Raw genomic sequence first — 18,440 nt, 5'->3', positions numbered from 1 at the left:
ATCTCTGGAAGCAGTTAAACACTCATTATTATGCATCTCAAAAGGTAGACCAAGCCCCTGCTGAATGTGAACCGGGGGTAGCAAGTGATAACCACCGGCACTCAGTTTGGGGGGGCTGGCACTTATTTTTTTCTCATCAGACTTTAACCCAGAGAAAGAATGAGAAAAACATATAAGCGGAAAGGAGGGAAAAAAGACAGAAAAAACGTGTCAAAGAGAGAAAGCAGGGATGAAAAAGAGCCTTTTTTTATCCCTGCTTTAAAAGATTGAGATAAAGAGAAAGCACACCATATACTAATCAATCCGGCCATTGTTAGAAATTTTCATGTGTTTATCTTGTTGAAAAATAGTAAAGTAATGTAAAGTAATGTAATTTGTACTTGTAAAGCGCACTAATACCCCAACTGGGGTGTCCTGGCGCTGTAACGCATACCGCTGTGGAACCCTTCCTGGCTTTTCCCTGTGAAATGTCCACTCCTGAGCACCCCCAAGGCGAAGCCAGGCATCCCAGCGCTGTTGGGGCCGTTGTGGAGATTAAGCAAGCTATTGCTCAGAGTTGTAGAGTGGGACCCATGATTAGAATAGGCACCGAGGCGAGAATTATCAGGTCTGAGGAAATTGAGCCCAAGACCCGCCAAGGCGGGAAATGAACCCTGGTCCCGGGTCAGACCTCTGCATCAGGGTCTGCCGCTCTAACCATTGAGCCACAATTCTCCACAAAAGTACAGTGTTTCAAAAGCATAACCTACAAGAACATCATCCTGTGGACGCATGTTACTGTAGATTAATCTTACCCTGAGACTTAATATACAACTACCTCTAATGTGGTGTCTTCCTCATGAATGTCAAATGGGTTAAGCGAGTATGTTTCTGCATTGGAGTAAATCAAAATGCAAGTATATATTGTGATGAAGTTACCAAAAATCGTGGAGTAACCAAGTCCACATTAAGCAATATGCAGATCCTTTATACTGCATCTGGAAATGTGTGCTGATTCGTGCATGACCCAAACCTGTTATTGTGCACCTCAGCGCTCAGAATGCGGCAACTGGAGAATGACAACCCCAGGGGTCGTATTATGTATGTGGCGCACTGTCCCTGTTAGCACCACGGCGCACCTTTGAAACAGTGTGCGGATGCGCAAATAGGTACGGTGCACTTCATTACAAGGAATGTGCCTTTTTTAAATTCCTGCATCCACCACGCCCTGCCCAGCCTTCTCTGCCTTCCTACTTCTATCTTCCATATCGCCCAGCCCTCTTGACCAAGTTGATGATACCCCCCTCTGTTAATTATCTTCTGTTGCATCCCAAGATCATTGCAAAATCTGGAACCCTTCCACATATATAAGTACCCCATCCTAATTTGAGGTAAGATCTTGTTTTGCCCCTTTGCTGTTAATTTTATGTTATAATCTATGTTAGCATGTTTCCTATCTATTATTATTAAAAAGTATCAACAAAAAAACCCAAGGAATGTGCTGCCCCCAGGGCAGTTGCGATCTTGCGCTGCCCTAGGGGCAGCATATTCAAGTGAAACATGAAGTGGCTGCTTCTAAGCCACGCCATGTTTCACAGTGCAGCAACCATCCTGCACTTTGAAGAGGAGGAAGCGATCCCCTTGCAGGCGGGTGCAGTGAGTGACTGCACCCGTCTGCAAGGGGATGTGGGACCACCCTTCTCCCCTCCACGGGGTTGCCTTTACCTTTTTGTGGCCCACTTTCATTGTGCCTTCCAAGTGCATATTTGCCCCTGCACCTGCATCCACAATATGTAACAGGCACAGAGGCAAAGTGATTCCCTCATTTGCACAGGGTCACAACCCATGCAAACGGAGAAACACCTTTTTGTGATATTGATTGTGCTGCCTGTGTGCCAGCACTATCAGAATTACAGAAGGGGAAGCACAAGGGACGCACAAGCATCTGTGGCCCTTTTTGTAATACCATTGTATCCTGGGGGTATCCATAGCAGGCACACATGCCCTTTGTGCCCCGAGGAACGAAGTAGAATAATGTCCCAGGGGCACCACATTCATCCAACTATTGAGCATGCAAATGAGGGCCTTTTAACCTGTGTTACTGTGGAGACCCTTCTTGTGTGTGTTGAACCATGCTCATTGATTACAGAATTTCACGCTAAATGAAGAGAAACTGATGCCACAGTGCACCACTGCCTACTGTCATGGGTTCAGTCATTCAGAAAAAAAGTGTGTTAGAGTAGTAGTGATCTATAAAATGCAGGTTCAGCATTACCAGTCAGGTCCAAACATTATTGCAGTTTTGCTGCCCCTTATTAAACAATCAAGGGCCTCTGTTTACCTTCCAGCACATCACATGCAAACACAGTATAGTAGTGTATTTTTGTACAATAGAGGGACTATTGTTATACCTAACACCCTTGGGTAGTAGTCCCCCAAATTTTTTACCTTCACCCCTCCGGTTAGGCTCAATTTGTTTGCATTATTGCTAAAGAGCTTGTTCTCTCTCCTTAAAATATGGTAACATTGACTTACACCTGATCACCATATTTAATTTACTTATAAGTCCCTAGTAAAGTGTTATGCCACATACCCAGGGCTGGTACCTCAAATGGTACTAGTGGACCTGCACTACTTATTGTGACATCCACTTAAGCAGCTCCTTAAAAACATGGCAGTGACGTTTTATATTGCCAGTTCTGCTTGGTAGTAAATACAAATATTGCCAATACTAAAGCTTGCTTTTTAATACATATAAGTCACCCCTGTGGGAGGCCCTAACCAGTCCATATAGCAGGGTGCATTTTATTTAAAATATTGCCCATTTATTTTTAAGTTTGACAAGTCCTTGTAGAGAAAAATTCACAAATGTTTTTTTCACCACACTGTGGGCTATCTCTACCTCCTCCCATATGATAAAATCAAGATAACTTATTACATTTAATATGTGATAACTTTTGTTTGGGAGTAGGTAGAGATGCCATGTTTGGGTCTAGGGAACTGTAATATAAAATCCTCTTTAATGATAAAGTCACAACTCTAAAATTGCCACTTTAAAAATGCTGGCATTTATTTTGTCCTAACCATTTGGTGCCTGCAGCCTGCTCCTTGAGCTTTGTGTATGTCTCCCAGACAGCCATACAATAGAGGGACTGGGTGTTGGCAGGGTGGGTCACCCTGACTTGATGGGACAGGCGGAGCTGTCACCTGTTTAACTTGCACTTTAAAGACACTGCCATTCCTCACCCACAAGGAACCTTATACTAGCCTATTGTTCCTCCAAACAAACTGTGAACAGAGAAGAGAGGCAGGACATTTCAGGCACTTCTATGGTGGAAAATCTCCAGAAGTTTCTTCCACTTCAAGGCTGGCATCAGGAAAGGTATCAAATTAGGACCCTCAGACCCACTCTTCAGAACACTCCTGGACCTGTGGATATAACAGAAGAAGGACTGCCCTGCTGCCAGAAGACTTGCCTGCTGTCTGAGGCCTGCCCTGGTGACTGAAAAGAAAGACTTGTCAGGTTTCTGCATCACCGCGCCTACCTAACAGTTAGGTACTACAACTCCCATGAACCTTTGCTGGGGGAAGTATATGGGTGGTGGTGACAGGAAAGAAGTTGCACGTAATTCTGAGTCCGTTTTTGTTTTTGCTTCGTGTTGTGGAAGACCGGGCTGTTAGCGTCGTGCTGCTGCTGCTCGCTGTTGGGAACTTTCCAAGACTGCACGCCCGCTGTTTATGAGGTACTGTACAAAGAGAAAGCCGCTGGGAGTATCATACTCGCGCGCTCTCTCGCTTTGTATTTTGAGTCTTTGTTCGGAGGAAACGCATCGGCTGATGCGTGCCGATATTGGGACCAGCTGAGCTGGGTTTCGGTTTACACGGAACTACGCGGCGGCTGCTGCTAGTTGCCGTTTAGGTCTTCGTTAGATCTAGAAACATTCAACTGCAGAGAACGGGGATAAAGAAATACCCCCGTGTGTTCTTTCTGTAGCTGCAACGACCGGAGTAGTGTGGTGGTCACATCTACCTATTACCGGCGAACGGAATTGATTAATACATATTTAGGTAGCGGAACGTAGTGGTGGTCGCAACCACACGTTACCGTTACTTCAGTAGCAAGTATAAGTATATGTGTACACCAACGTTGTTTCTTCTCGGTTTTGAGCAGATGAATTACTATTAGTAACTGTGAAAGGAACAGTACCTGATCGAGTGCCAACAGAGCAATTACTCTACAAACTCTTTTAAGGTTTTTTGAGCTAATGATAAGTGAAATTACTTAAAGAAAATTTAAGAGGAACTTGTCATTCGTTAGGGGTCAATTTACAACGTCCAACTCCACATTATATGGTGTGTATCCTAAAAGGGTTCTTTCTGAGTTTATAAGACTGTTTGGTGTTCTTGTGATAACCTGTGTGTATTTTTGCAGAAAATTGAACTGGTATTCTTTTATGCAAGCTGGAGGAATGTGTACAGCCTCTTAAGGTATTCAGTCTTCTAGCGAGAATAATTGAGAGAGCAGTAGTTTGATTGTTGTTATAAATCTTATGCTCTGTCATTTCAGATCCCTTGTCCCTGCTGACCCCTACCCGTCCCCGGTCTCTTTTCATTATTTATCCCTCACCTGATGGTTCGAACCCCCTGTGTACTATTTCAGGGCGTTGGTAACATCAGGAGGTGGACCCCTTTATTCATCAATCGGATCCTGTGGAGCGGGCCCTGACAAGACTGGCCCTGCGCTCCATCGTGTTTGGCCTGAACTTGTGACCTTGATTCCGGTTCAGTGCCCAGAGACCTTCAGTTGGTGCTTTGCTCCTTTTGGCACTACTTTTTAGAAATTCTTTAAAATTGCATATCTCCAGTTCTACTGATTTGATTTTTGCAGCCTTAGTCTCAAATAATTAAGAAAATGTACTCTGTTTTTCTAAAATTATGGATTAAGTCCTGCATAAATACTTTACATTCTGCCTTTAAATTAGGCATGACAGCTTTTGTGCTAACCTACCAGAGTGTTAAGCAACAAGGATTGTGGCTGTTGCTTGAGAAGGGTTACAACCCCCTCAACCAACAATCCAATATGTTTTGTAATGTAATGGGTATTTGTATATCTCTCTGTTACTTCAGTGAGTGTCATGGTGCATTGCACAACAGAGATTGACAAGTTGAATGATCAGAACCTTTAATCCTGATTGAACAGCCATGTTTTCAATTTCTTCTGAAAATCTATAGTCCGCCATGGCCCGCATTTCCAGAGGCAGTTTGTTCCAAGATTATGCTCCTAAAAAGGAAACAGACCTTTCCGCTTGCTCTGCAGTGCTAGATCCAAGGGATTTGGGCCTGAAAAGTGTTTGCTGAACAAAGGCAGAGCATAGAGAATAATGTTGTCTCTGAGGTACCCTACACCAGATTGATGGAAGGCCTTCTGTACCAGTGCCAGGGTCTTGAAGAGAATCCTCTTCTTAATAGGGAGCAAGTGCAATGCCCTCAAATGTGGAGACACATGCTCAATGGTCAACCCAACAGGGTACGGGTTGCTGTGTTTTGGACCATCTGCAATTTATTGCGAAGATGGTCCGGAATGTTCTGGTACACAGAATTTCCGTAGTTAAGCCTAGATGTTCTTAGGGCCTGAACGAAGTGTTCCCTAGCTTTGAAGGAAAGAGAGTGAAGACATTTCCTTAGCATGTGCAGCAGCCCAAAACAAGTCCCCACAAATGTGTTGACCTGAGAAACAAAGGAAAGATGGTCATCAAATGTAATGCCTAAATTCCTTACTAGCTAGCTTGGTAACCAGGAGGAGGGGTGTCCACCACCCAATAGAATTGCCAAGGCTCAATGGCCTTAGAACTAAAGAAAAGTCGCTCAGTTTCTGCATTGCATTTGAGCGGGTGGTTTATTAGCAATGGAGAAACTGCAGTCATACAGGCTTTCAACTACTGTCTGGCTTCTGTCATATTGCATAGTAACAGACTATATTATTCGACTACATGTACACAAATAGGACTATCTCTGGTACCTGGAAAAATCTAACCACTAAACTCAACTTAATGGTAATGGTAATAGTTTCCAATCTAGGGGGTACCTGGCCAGGCAGTTCGGGCTGTACTGTTCCCATTGGGTACGGGGTCAAGACTAATTTGCATATGGCTGGGTTCAAACTGGAATAGCATAGTGAGCAAAAAAAGATAGATTTAGGCCCAGATCTCTGTACTGGGGTGAATGTGTGACATTGTTCTGCATTCTGTCTATCAATTGTTCTTTTTGCATTTGTCACCCCGAGTGGGACGGGTATGCCGAGACGTGGGTCCCGTGCTCCCCATGCCACTGGAGTCAAGCTATCCTGGCTCATGATGGGCCGTTTGCTAATGGGATAAAACTGAAAGGCACAGGAAGGACTCACTGTGACTCAAAATGTTAAAATGGATCAAACATTTCAGGAGAAATTTACAGATTAGCCTGAACCTTAAAAACGTCTTTCATTGTGTGTGCAGCACAGGTGTGTACTTACTGTTTGTACTCGTAACTCCATGGTTCAAGTCTTTGTTCTCCACAGTAACTGCGCCATAACTAGAATGAAGGTGGTGGTGATGGTGATGGTGGTGGTGGTGCTTTCCAGAGGCTTTGGACATATATGGTGTGCCACCATTTTCTTCAGTGTTGTACGGGTTGAAGTCAGTGTTATTCAGCACTTGTGATATTGAAGGATAGCTGTATAAAACAGAACAAGAACCAGATTATAATGTGAATCCTTAAATATGTACACAAGACATGTGAGTAACATGAAAGAAAGAGGGCGGTCCTTACAATCCACATAGAGATGTGATGGGATTGTCTGTACTACCTCTAAGACACACTCCACTAGTTCTCAAATACATGGCATTTCCAATAATTTCTAGCAACAATATAAACCAGTTAGCCTGGCAAAATAATCAATTGAAGACATAGCCATTTAAAAACATCTTTAAAAATATTGATTGCAATAGAATACAATAAGCGCTCACTGCATCTGCGTGGCTGGACTGACCATTCTCTTCACAGTTACCATAATTTGGAATAAAAGCGCAGAGAGTAACAAGTATCACTCACCCTGATCTGAAATTAGAGAAGTGATTTGAAGAGGAGATGTCTTATGTTGCTTTAAATATACATAATTATGCGAGGGACACCTATATCCACCAGTTAATCACGCCAATGTCAAAGAGTCATTCTGCTCAATCACTGAGCTCTAGGCATCAGACATTCATTTGCATCAGAATCACTGAACAACCCTATGTCTTTCACTAAACATTTTGCATCCATTTTGTGTTCAATATGCCTGATAAGGAAATCCTAAATATAGAAGGCTCGACCAGCATCATTTAATATGGTGGGTTCTTTCTGTGATGACATGCAGTCCACACACCTGTACCCCCCCACCCCCACAAGGTGATTTAGATATTATTTTATATGCTAGCAGATCTATTCCTTCCCGCATTTATGTCCAGAAGGAAAACAGCAAACCATTTAGGCGCTATAAAGGTGCTTAACCCCTTCTGTGCTGATGACAAAGCCAGCTCGTCATGGGTGTTACCTGCCCTGTGCTTATGACGAGCTGGCTTTGTCATGAATAATGGGGATCATCAACCTGCAGCACAGGAGGGGAAAACCCATAGCAGCCAAGGTGTTAAAGGACTGGGCAAGAAAACTCAAGTTTAAAGGGACAAATAACAATTGTCCGTATAAGCCTTCTATACCAGGTAATGTGTTTCACTGCTTTATTCTGAGACATAAAAGAGTACGATAACAGGAAAAGTGTCATCCGTTCTCCTTGTCCCTTGAGTCAGTAAGGGCATGACTAGAGATCCGCTGGTGGACCTTTGATAAATAATCAAAGACATGAGATTTCTCCGATGACGCCCAATCCTTTGTTATGATTACATTTTGTTGCTGCTTTAGTAGCTGTTGTTACAATGAATCCATTCTCGTGACAAACCAGTTACTTTTAGTTGAGGATCTGTAGTTTGGGGTGGAACACGGTTTGATCCTCTCAGAGGTGCCCTTTCCAGCAGAGGGAGGCCCCCTTATCAATTGAGTTTCCACTTTAGTAACTGATAATATTCTGAAAAAGGTTACAGATGGGTATCACGTCTTTCCAGTTAGTAACTCAGAGATGCCATCATTTATTTGCGGGTTTATAACGCGCTAGGATCACCTCCCAAAGGAGTATCTCCGCGCCTTTGGCAACCTTCCAGCACACCCAGCGTGGCTGCTCTGTGTGCGAGGTCGGCGCCAAGCGGGGTGAGAGTAGCAGCCACCAACTCCTTACCGACTGACATAACAACTCGGGGTGCCGGTTTCAGCTCACGGATATGTATCATATGCAACTAATGTCTCTTCCAGTTACAAATCGAAGTTTCTGCCAAGAGTGAATCGGTTTCTTGATGAGAGGAAACTTGTAAAACAGAGCAGGGTTTTTATCAGATCAAAATTGGACTACTCCAATTCACTGCTGCCAGGAACCACTGAAAAGGACATGAAGTCAGAAAGTAATTTATTGTATAAGTTAATACAAAACCTTTACAAAAAGAAATAGCTCAAGGCGAAAGTTCATCAAAATAAACTACAATTTCACCATTTATGCAAAACAACAATAAAACAAGCACTGGCGTTGCCAATAGGTCTCGCATTAGGAAAGTGTGAGCTATTGGTATTGCAAATGACGATTATTTTTTTAATATGTGTTGGCATTGAAAATATATAAATTAATAGCATTGTTATTTACAAAGCCAATAGCTTACACTTTCCTAATGCGAGTCCTATTGGCTATGGGAATGCTTGTTGTTAGCCAGCAAGGACAGTGCTGTTGTGGTGCTGAGTGATGCTGTTATGGTGCTGAGTGATGTGGTGGTGTATTAGAGTGATGTGGTGGTGTCCCAGAGTGATGTGGTGGTGTCCCAGAGTGATGTGGTGGTGTCCCAGAGTGATGTGGTGGTGTCCATGAGTGATGTGGTGGTGTCCCAGAGTGATGTGGTGGTGTCCCTGAGTGGTGTGGTGGTGTCCCTGAGTGGTGTGGTGGTGTCCCTGAGTGATGTGGTGGTGTCCTTGATTGATTTTGTGGTGTACATTAGTGATGTGGTGGTCTCCCTGAGTGCTGTGTTGGTGTCCCTAAGGTCTGCGGTGGTGTCCCTGAGTGCTGTGTTGGTATCCCTGAGTGGTGTGGTGGTGTCCCTGAGTGATGTGGTGGTGTCCCTGAGTAGTTTGGTGGTGTCCCTGAGTAGTGTGGTGGTGTCCCTGACTGATGATGTGGTGGTGTCCCTGAGTGATGTGGTGGTGTCCCTGAGTGTTGTGGTGGTGTCCCTGAGTGGTGTGGTGATGTCCCTGAGTGGTGTGGTTGTGTTGTTGAGTGGTGTGATGGTGTCCCTGAGTGCTGTGGTGGTGTCCCTTAATATTTAACACAGAAACTGTAGTAATGGCCCGGACTACATTGCAACATTCTGCTTAACAGTATCTAAGGGGATATTTTTTAAGCAAACGAGCCTGTGGACAAATATGTCAAGTAATACCATCCTAAGGGTTTCAATCTATCCATATGAGGTGCTGCGTTACTTAAAAAAGTAGACCAAATCAAGTAATGGGAATTTGGCTAACTTCAGTGGTGTGATCAGAATTTCACCCTGGCCTGATTTTATAGGAGCTGGAGTATGGCGAGATTGGAGTATGGCGAGAATGGAGTATGGCGAGAATGGAGGATGGTGAGAATTGAAAGTCAGTGAGGGACACAGTAAAAAGAGGGCAGACAAACTTTTGGGATTGTTTAAAAAACATGTTTTTTTCTTTTTTGGGCATCGGAGTTCAAGAGGCGTCAAGAGCTGCCCTTCAAGAGAAGTACATTCTGTGATAGTGTGGACGAAGGGAGGTACCCCGCAGCGGATGTCGGTGCCAAGAAAGGGAGCAGGGGGTGAAAGGAATAGAATAGGCTGTGTGGAGTAGAAGTTGGCAGCGGATTTTGGAGGAGGGGAGAGGGTAGTGAGTGCGTGCGAAGAGGAGTACAGTAGAGAGAAAGGGAGTGGATGGGAGGAGGCCCCATGGAGGAGGAGGAGCGAGAGAGAGAGAGAATGGAATGTGCTTGTGAGATAAGTGCGTGTGTGCACGAGAGACAGAGCCGCTGAGAGTCTTCCAAGAGCACATGAACGCCGGTGATCAGGTCTGTCTCGTGGCCCCTTTCTTGCTGAGTAATCTTAAGAACTCTGCCTGTAATCAAAGCCTATGTCAGCATCTTTACTGCTTGAGCAATGATGAAAAAGACGAACAGATTATCACTTTTGCGCTGTGGACCCGTCTCCCACTAACTGCATGTCTGAAGTCAAGAATGTTAACACTAGTGTGGAGCCACAACCAGAACATGTAACTTATTTGCCCTTAAATTCAGAAACTGAATGTACCGGGATAGGTAAAGTGACACGTTCAACTTGTGGCTATAAGCCCGTGCAATGCCATCGCACATTGAAGCCATGGCATGCTTTTAAAACACACACAAGTGCTTTTGCCTGTTTAGAATGGATTCAAAGTAGCATTGGCGAACAGGAATGAAAACAAGAAAATACGAGAAGGGAGGGGGGAGGAGAGAGTGCGATGCGAGCAGCAGCAGGGAAGGCAATCAAGCGGAAAACGAAAGCCGCCGGGAGAGCCTGGGTCGGGAATGCGAGCGAGGGGAGGCAGGCAGATTACGAGGGAAGCCGGATGGGGGCGGGAGAGCCTGGAGGGGGAGCGTGAATGCGCGAGGGGAGGCAGGCGGATTGGGAGGGAAGCCTGATGGGGGCGGGAGAGCCTGGTGGGTGGGCGTGAATGCGAGAGAGGGGAGGTGCTGGAGAGAGAGAATGGAATGTGCTTGTGAGATAAGTGCGTGTGTGCACGAGAGACAGAGCCGCTGAGAGTGTTCCAAGAGCACATGAACGCCGGTGATCAGGTCTGTCTCGTGGCCCCTTTCTTGCTGAGTAATCTTAAGAACTCTGCCTGTAATCAAAGCCTATGTCAGCATCTTTACTGCTTGAGCAATGATGAAAAAGACGAACAGATTATCACTTTTGCGCTGTGGACCCGTCTCCCACTAACTGCATGTCTGAAGTCAAGAATGTTAACACTAGTGTGGAGCCACAACCAGAACATGTAACTTATTTGCCCTTAAATTCAGAAACTGAATGTACCGGGATAGGTAAAGTGACACGTTCAACTTGTGGCTATAAGCCTGTGCAATGCCATCGCACATTGAAGCCATGGCATGCTTTTAAAACACACACAAGTGCTTTTGCCTGTTTAGAATGGATTCAAAGTAGCATTGGCGAACAGGAATGAAAACAAGAAAATACGAGAAGGGAGGGGGGAGGAGAGAGTGCGATGCGAGCAGCAGCAGGGAAGGCAATCAAGCGGAAAACGAAAGCCGCCGGGAGAGCCTGGGTCGGGAATGCGAGCGAGGGGAGGCAGGCAGTCAAGAATGTTAACACTAGTGTGGAGCCACAACCAGAACATGTAACTTATTTTCCCTTAAATTCAGAAACTGAATGTACCGGGATAGGTAAAGTGACACGTTCAACTTGTGGCTATAAGCCTGTGCAATGCCATCGCACATTGAAGCCATGGCATGCTTTTAAAACACACACAAGTGCTTTTGCCTGTTTAGAATGGATTCAAAGTAGCATTGGCGAACAGGAATGAAAACAAGAAAATACGAGAAGGGAGGGGGGAGGAGAGAGTGCGATGCGAGAAGCCGGATGGGGGTGGGAGAGCCTGGAGGGGGAGCGTGAATGCGTGAGGGGAGGCAGGCGGATTGGGAGGGAAGCCTGATGGGGGAATGAAAACAAGAAAATACGAGAAGGGAGGGGAGAGGAGAGAGAGCGATGCGAGCAGCAGCAGGGAAGGCAATCAAGCGGAAAACGAAAGCCGTCGGGAGAGCCTGGGTCGGGAATGCGAGCGAGGGGAGGCAGGCAGTCAAGAATGTTAACACTAGTGTGGAGCCACAACCAGAACATGTAACTTATTTGCCCTTAAATTCAGAAACTGAATGTACCGGGATAGGTAAAGTGACACGTTCAACTTGTGGCTATAAGCCAGTGCAATGCCATCGCACATTGAAGCCATGGCATGCTTTTAAAACACACACAAGTGCTTTTGCCTGTTTAGAATGGATTCAAAGTAGCATTGGCGAACAGGAATGAAAACAAGAAAATACGAGAAGGGAGGGGGGAGGAGAGAGTGTGATGCGAGAAGCCGGATGGGGGCGGGAGAGCCTGGAGGGGGAGCGTGAATGCGCGAGGGGAGGCAGGCGGATTGGGAGGGAAGCCTGATGGGGGCTGTGGGAGGAGTGCTGCTAGGGGAGGAGAAGCCGGATGGCGCGAATGCGAGAGAGGGGAGGTGCTGGTGTGGGAGGGGGGAGTTGCTGGCGTGGGAGGAGTGCTGCTAGGGGAGGACTGGGCTGGGCTTGGATGCGATGCGCGTGCATGTACACGGGCACTGCATGAAAACCGCGGGGCTGAAAGCCCTTTGGTTTGAAGATGTTTTCGCCACATGAATTCTCGCTACGCTCGATGCGCTTGCGCGCATCGATAGGTCGCGAGACCTAAAGAGCTATGGGACCGTTTGGCTTAACCCAGCGTTTCCTGTTCAGCTGGCTTGTGCCATGCTCCAACAGAGTATCAATTCATCTGATGAGCTTTGTGCGGTCTTTAGTTCCAAACATGTAATAAAAAAACATGAATTAAATAGAGCCTATGAGTTACATGTGTATCTAAAAATTGCAAGATTAGTAGCATCGTATATCAGACTTGTAGTAAATTTTTATAATAGGGATGTTACCAGTCCGTAGTGTCTCAAGTGCCCAATAGTTAACCAAAAATGATTTTCAATTTAATAGAAGGAAAACTTTTTGTGTCAGGAGTTTTCCCAGAAAAAGAATGCCTATTCCAGGCGATGGTGAGCCCGTGATCGAAGCTGTTTATGGTGACCGGATCTCTTCATTTTCTCCTTTACTGCCCCCATGAATTCTACGAACCGGCATGCCAGCTGTAGATCTCCTCCTCCAAAGCAAGCCTTCACGGCTTGCTGCAGGTTCTTATCCTCTTGATGTTAAAAATTGATTTAAAAAACAAACGTGGTTCTGGGTCCAGTCCATAGCAGATGCCTAGTAGATGCTGATGCTCTCTTCTGCTTTCCAGCAAAGGCGGCACTTAGTTATTTCTGCGAATCGCTTCCATCATCGTTTCCATCATCGTGAAAGGTGCGGCAAGACGGGAAGAATTCCCAATCAAAACCGAAGATATTTCTCTTTTACAGCCTGATTCATCAAGACGAAATGGGCTTGCAAAGGGCCAGATTCTGAGAATCTGGCCCTTTGCGAGCTCTATTTTTGCATTTGGGATTCATCATCCCAAATGCAAAAATCGGTAATAGCGATTTCGCTATTTTGCGATGAATTACATTTAAGGAATCTCAATTTGAGATTCCTTAAATGCAATTCATCATCCATTTAAAAATTGCGAATTCGCAATTTCGGCCCGCTATTTTCCGCGAGGTCAAACCTCGTGGTAAATAGCGAAAACTAAAATGCTTTTAAAAGCATTTTTCTAAATTGCATGTTGCACACACACATGTCCTTTGGACATGTGTGTGCACAACACATGTTCGTACTTACTGTTAAGGGGTGCTACAGGGTGTCCTTTGGACACCCCTGGCACCCTTTAAATCGCAATCTTACTTGCGATTAGCAAATTGCTAATCGCAAATAAGGAACACTCCCCATTCATTCCTATGGGCCTTTTGGCCCATAGGAATGAATGGGGAGTTATTCCTTATTTGCGATTAGCAATTTGCTAATTGCAAATAAGGAATATGTAGGAATTGCATTTGTTTTTGCGATTCCTACATGAATGCCGTTTTGCGAGTGGCCGTGGGAGGAGGCTCCGTCAACTAACTTGGACTTAACGCTCATCCCAGCTGTTTGAAGCGGTAGGAACTGAACGGATCAGAACTGTGATCGGCACGATGCTGTCATATGCAAATTGAGCCGGAATTGAAGGTCGCGGCTCACTCAGAGTACAGATTCAAGATTAATCACGAACAAACACCAGATCTTACTCAAAGTAAAATGAACTTACCAGTACACAGGACTGCATGTCCCAAAATTCATTTGGGGAAGTGGAAAAAAACACCCGCCCACAGAGGGAGGGCATGCTGAATAAAAACCGGAAACAAAGCATGTACTGGCTCTAGGTGTGTCATTTTCTTGCCCAAGAAGAAGGGGCGTGAGGCCTCGAAACGCGTAGGCAGTGGAAAATTACGCGTACCTGAAAAGACTGGCTGCATCATAAATAGGCTGGATAGCCCAACATCGTGTGAGCTCCTCTAAGGCACAAGGCAACTTGGGAGTAATAAATATATATATATATATATATATATATATATATATATATATATATATATATATATATATATATATATATATATATATATATATATATATATATATATTACCTACTGGCGATAGCCAGTAGGTATATATAGTTAGGATTTTTTCTCTATGGAACTTTTGAAAATTCTATGCCTAATAACTTTGGCGTTTGTGGACGGAATTGGCTGAAATTTTCAGGAAAATGGCACATTTTGTTTCTGAGCAGCTACTGGAAATTTGGGGGGGGTTTGTCAAGGGGGGGCCGAGAAAAAAGGGGGGTCCCAAAACGCGTTTTTCCCATGTTAATTTCCATAGGGCGGTTGGACTCACTTTTAGCCCGAACGGCTGAATGGATTTCCACGAAACTTGGCAAAATTGTAGGGACTGTTAGCCCGATGTGCCTTTGCTAGGTCTCAATATATGTGCTTCAGTGAATTTTGAGAAATTAACGTTTAAAACAAGATATATATCTGTAACAGCGCTCCGGGCAGCGCTCCGGTTCGCGTACTTTTCGCGTATCGGAACTTTGCGAAGCGAAGCTGATTGGCTCTCCGGTGTCTGTCAACATTCTAAACAGTCCGGTGCGGCCGCCATCTTGTCTCTCGGTAGGATCGAGAGACAAGAGGAGGCCAAAACAAAGGGGGAAATGAAGGAAAGGGGGCAAGGTAGACCCCTTCTGACCCCCTAGGATTGATGAGGGGATATTATAGAGCCACGCTGGGCCCAAAAAAAAATAAAAAAAAAAATCCGATTTTTTCGCCGTAGAGACGCGTCTTGGTACGCGAACCGGGCAGCTAACCGGGCAGCTAACCGGGAAGCTAACCGGCAGTGTAACGGGAGTCTGACGAGTAGCTGATTGGCTGTCAACATTGTAAACAGTCCGGAGCGGCCGCCATCTTGTCTCTCGGTAGGATCGAGAGACAAGAGGAGGCCAAAACAAAGGGGGAAATGAAGGAAAGGGGGCAAGGTAGACCCCTTCTGACCCCCTAGGATTGATGAGGGGATATTATAGAGCCACGCTGGGCCTAAAAAAAAAAAAAAAAAAATTCCGATTTTTTCGCCGTAGAGACGCGTCTTGGTACGCGAACCGGGCAGCTAACCGGGCAGCTAACCGGGAAGCTAACCGGCAGTGTAACGGGAGTCTGACGAGTAGCTGATTGGCTGTCAACATTGTAAACAGTCCGGAGCGGCCGCCATCTTGTCTCTCGGTAGGATCGAGAGACAAGAGGAGGCCAAAACAAAGGGGGAAATGAAGGAAAGAGGGCAAGGTAGACCCCTTCTGACCCCCTAGGATTGATGAGGGGATATTATAGAGCCACGCTGGGCCCAAAAAAAAAAAAAAAAATTCAGATTTTTTCGCCGTAGAGACGCGTCTTGGTACGCGAACCGGGCAGCTAACCGGGCAGCTAACCGGGAAGCTAACCGGCATTGTAACGGGAGTCTGACGAGTAGCTGATTGGCTGTCAACATTGTAAACAGTCCGGAGCGGCCGCCATCTTGTCTCTCTGTGGGATCGAGAGACAAGAGGTGGAAAAAAAAAAGGTGTAAATGAATGAAAGGGGTAAGGCAAACCCCTCCTGAACCCCTAGGATTGATGAGGGGGCTATTAAAGTTCCCTGGGGGGTGAAAAAAAAAATTGCGATTTTTCGCGGTAAAGGTGCTTCCTGGTACGTTAACCGGGCAGCTAACCGGCAGCGTAACGGGAGTCCGACATATTGTGTTTTTTGAACGTTTGTGATATGTGCACGTGTGGATTTTGTCTAATTAAGGTTAAAAAAATATATATATCTTTAAGCGTGTTCTGGCGCGCTTACGTTTTGGGTTTGGTTTGCGCTGCAGAGACGATACGTCACGGTTATGCGATGCATCATTAGGCGTCTCACGGGCTACGTGATACGTCACTTAATAAAGAATATATTTTACAGCTATAGATATTAGTTTTTAAAAAACCAATGAAATTCACAGAAAAAACCATAGGTTATAGACCATATATAGTTAGGAATTTGCATTTACAAAACCTTGAAAATTCACTGAAAAAACCATAGGTTATAGACCATATATAGTTAGGGATTAGCATTTAAAAAACCTTATTTTATTTGCACAAAACCATTGAAATTCCATATATAGTTAGTTGCACTAACTATATATCGCGGACCCGCAATCCACTGCCAATGATGTCACATATTACATCATTCATGACATGGTCAGTGACATCACTGATGACATCACTGATGACATCTCAAATGACATCACTGATGACATCACTGATGACATCTCAAATGACATCACTGATGACATCACTGACATCTCATTTGACATTACTGATTACATCACTGATGATATCATTTATGTGATAATACATCTTCAGACTCTAATATAACCTTAGATACACTCAGTGTAAACAGGCACTCACAGACTGTCACACATCCATGGAGTTACCCACACACCTAGTCAGTCATGCAAAGAATCAATCACACCTCCATTTCCTCAACTATACAGTTATACACACCTTACTTATTCAAACATATACTAACACATATTTACTCTCTTATACAATCCTTGATACAAGTTCACAATGATTCATACAGCCACTCTCACATTCACTGGCTCTTATGTTCAGTTATTTATATATGTCAACTCTCACATGGAGTGTTTTTTACATATGTACTTACTTTGACATGTAGAACTGAGATATCCATTCACTCACCAATATACTCATGCACACAGTCAACTGTCCATACAGCTGTTTCTACATGCACTTTTGAACCCATACACCTAGGGAATCAACTGCTCACACATCTATGCACAGAGTTATACACCTCCCAGCCACCCACACACATACTCAGTCTCCCATACAAATACTTGGGCAACCATTCAATAACCCATATAGTTACTGATATAGCTACTGATTTAAACATGCAGCAGTTTACAGAAGAACATAAATAATGATTGCCAAATTAAGACACTTTAATCACTAACCCATGCACTCAGTGAGACACATTTAATCATTCTCTCATACAGTCAGTCATGCACCTACTAAATCCTTCATCCAGACACTTATACATCCACTCATTCTTCAATATGTAAGACATATTTTAACTTTACAGAAACATACAGTCGCTGGGTGTTGTCATCAGTGATGTCATCAGTGATGTCATTTGAGATGTCATCAGTGATGTCATCAGTGATGTCACTGACCATGTCATGAATGATGTAATATGTGACATCATTAGCAGTGGATTGCGGGTCCGCGATATATAGTTAGTGCAACTAACTATATATGGAATTTCAATGGTTTTGTGCAAATAAAATAAGGTTTTTTAAATGCTAATCCCTAACTATATATGGTCTATAACCTATGGTTTTTTCAGTGAATTTTCAAGGTTTTGTAAATGCAAATTCCTAACTATATATGGTCTATAACCTATGGTTTTTTCTGTGAATTATATATATATATATATATATATATATATATATATATATATACATACACACACACACCCATATATGGTACGAGGGGCCGGAGCTCCAGGGGGCCTCCTGAGAACAGTATCCTGGATTGAGAGCCTCTCACTGACTCCAGAGGGGGGACCCCTCCATGTACTTTGCAGCCCCCTCAACTTTTGTTACGCCACTGGTTTAGACGACTGTATAGTCTTTGCGATATTGGAAAAGGATGTTGTCACCTTATAATAAAATAGCACTTTGCAGCTTTGAAGAAACATTAAGCAGTAAACTACATTGGGCAAAAATGTTGAACAATTAGATGTGTGCAGTGAGAGGAAGCTACGAATTGAATAATAACAACACTTGAATACCCTTCAAGTGTTTTAAATATGATTTAAAATCGAACATTAAAAATACTTTGAAAATATGGGCTTGTCAGTATGAAACGTATTAGCAGTCATCCATTCTGTTCTGCCACACCGTGGCAGAGGGAGATTTATTCCTATATGTGGCCAATCTGCCTGATTTAAATAGGCACTATGATTTTTTTTTTAATTTTGGGACATACTGTTTCATATGTATCTCTTATAAC

The sequence above is a fragment of the Lissotriton vulgaris genome, chromosome 4_1, assembly GCF_964263255.1.
Source record: "Lissotriton vulgaris chromosome 4_1, aLisVul1.2, whole genome shotgun sequence".
In the NCBI taxonomy this organism is placed as follows: Eukaryota; Metazoa; Chordata; class Amphibia; order Caudata; family Salamandridae; genus Lissotriton; species Lissotriton vulgaris.
This window is presented reverse-complemented; position numbering follows the sequence as displayed.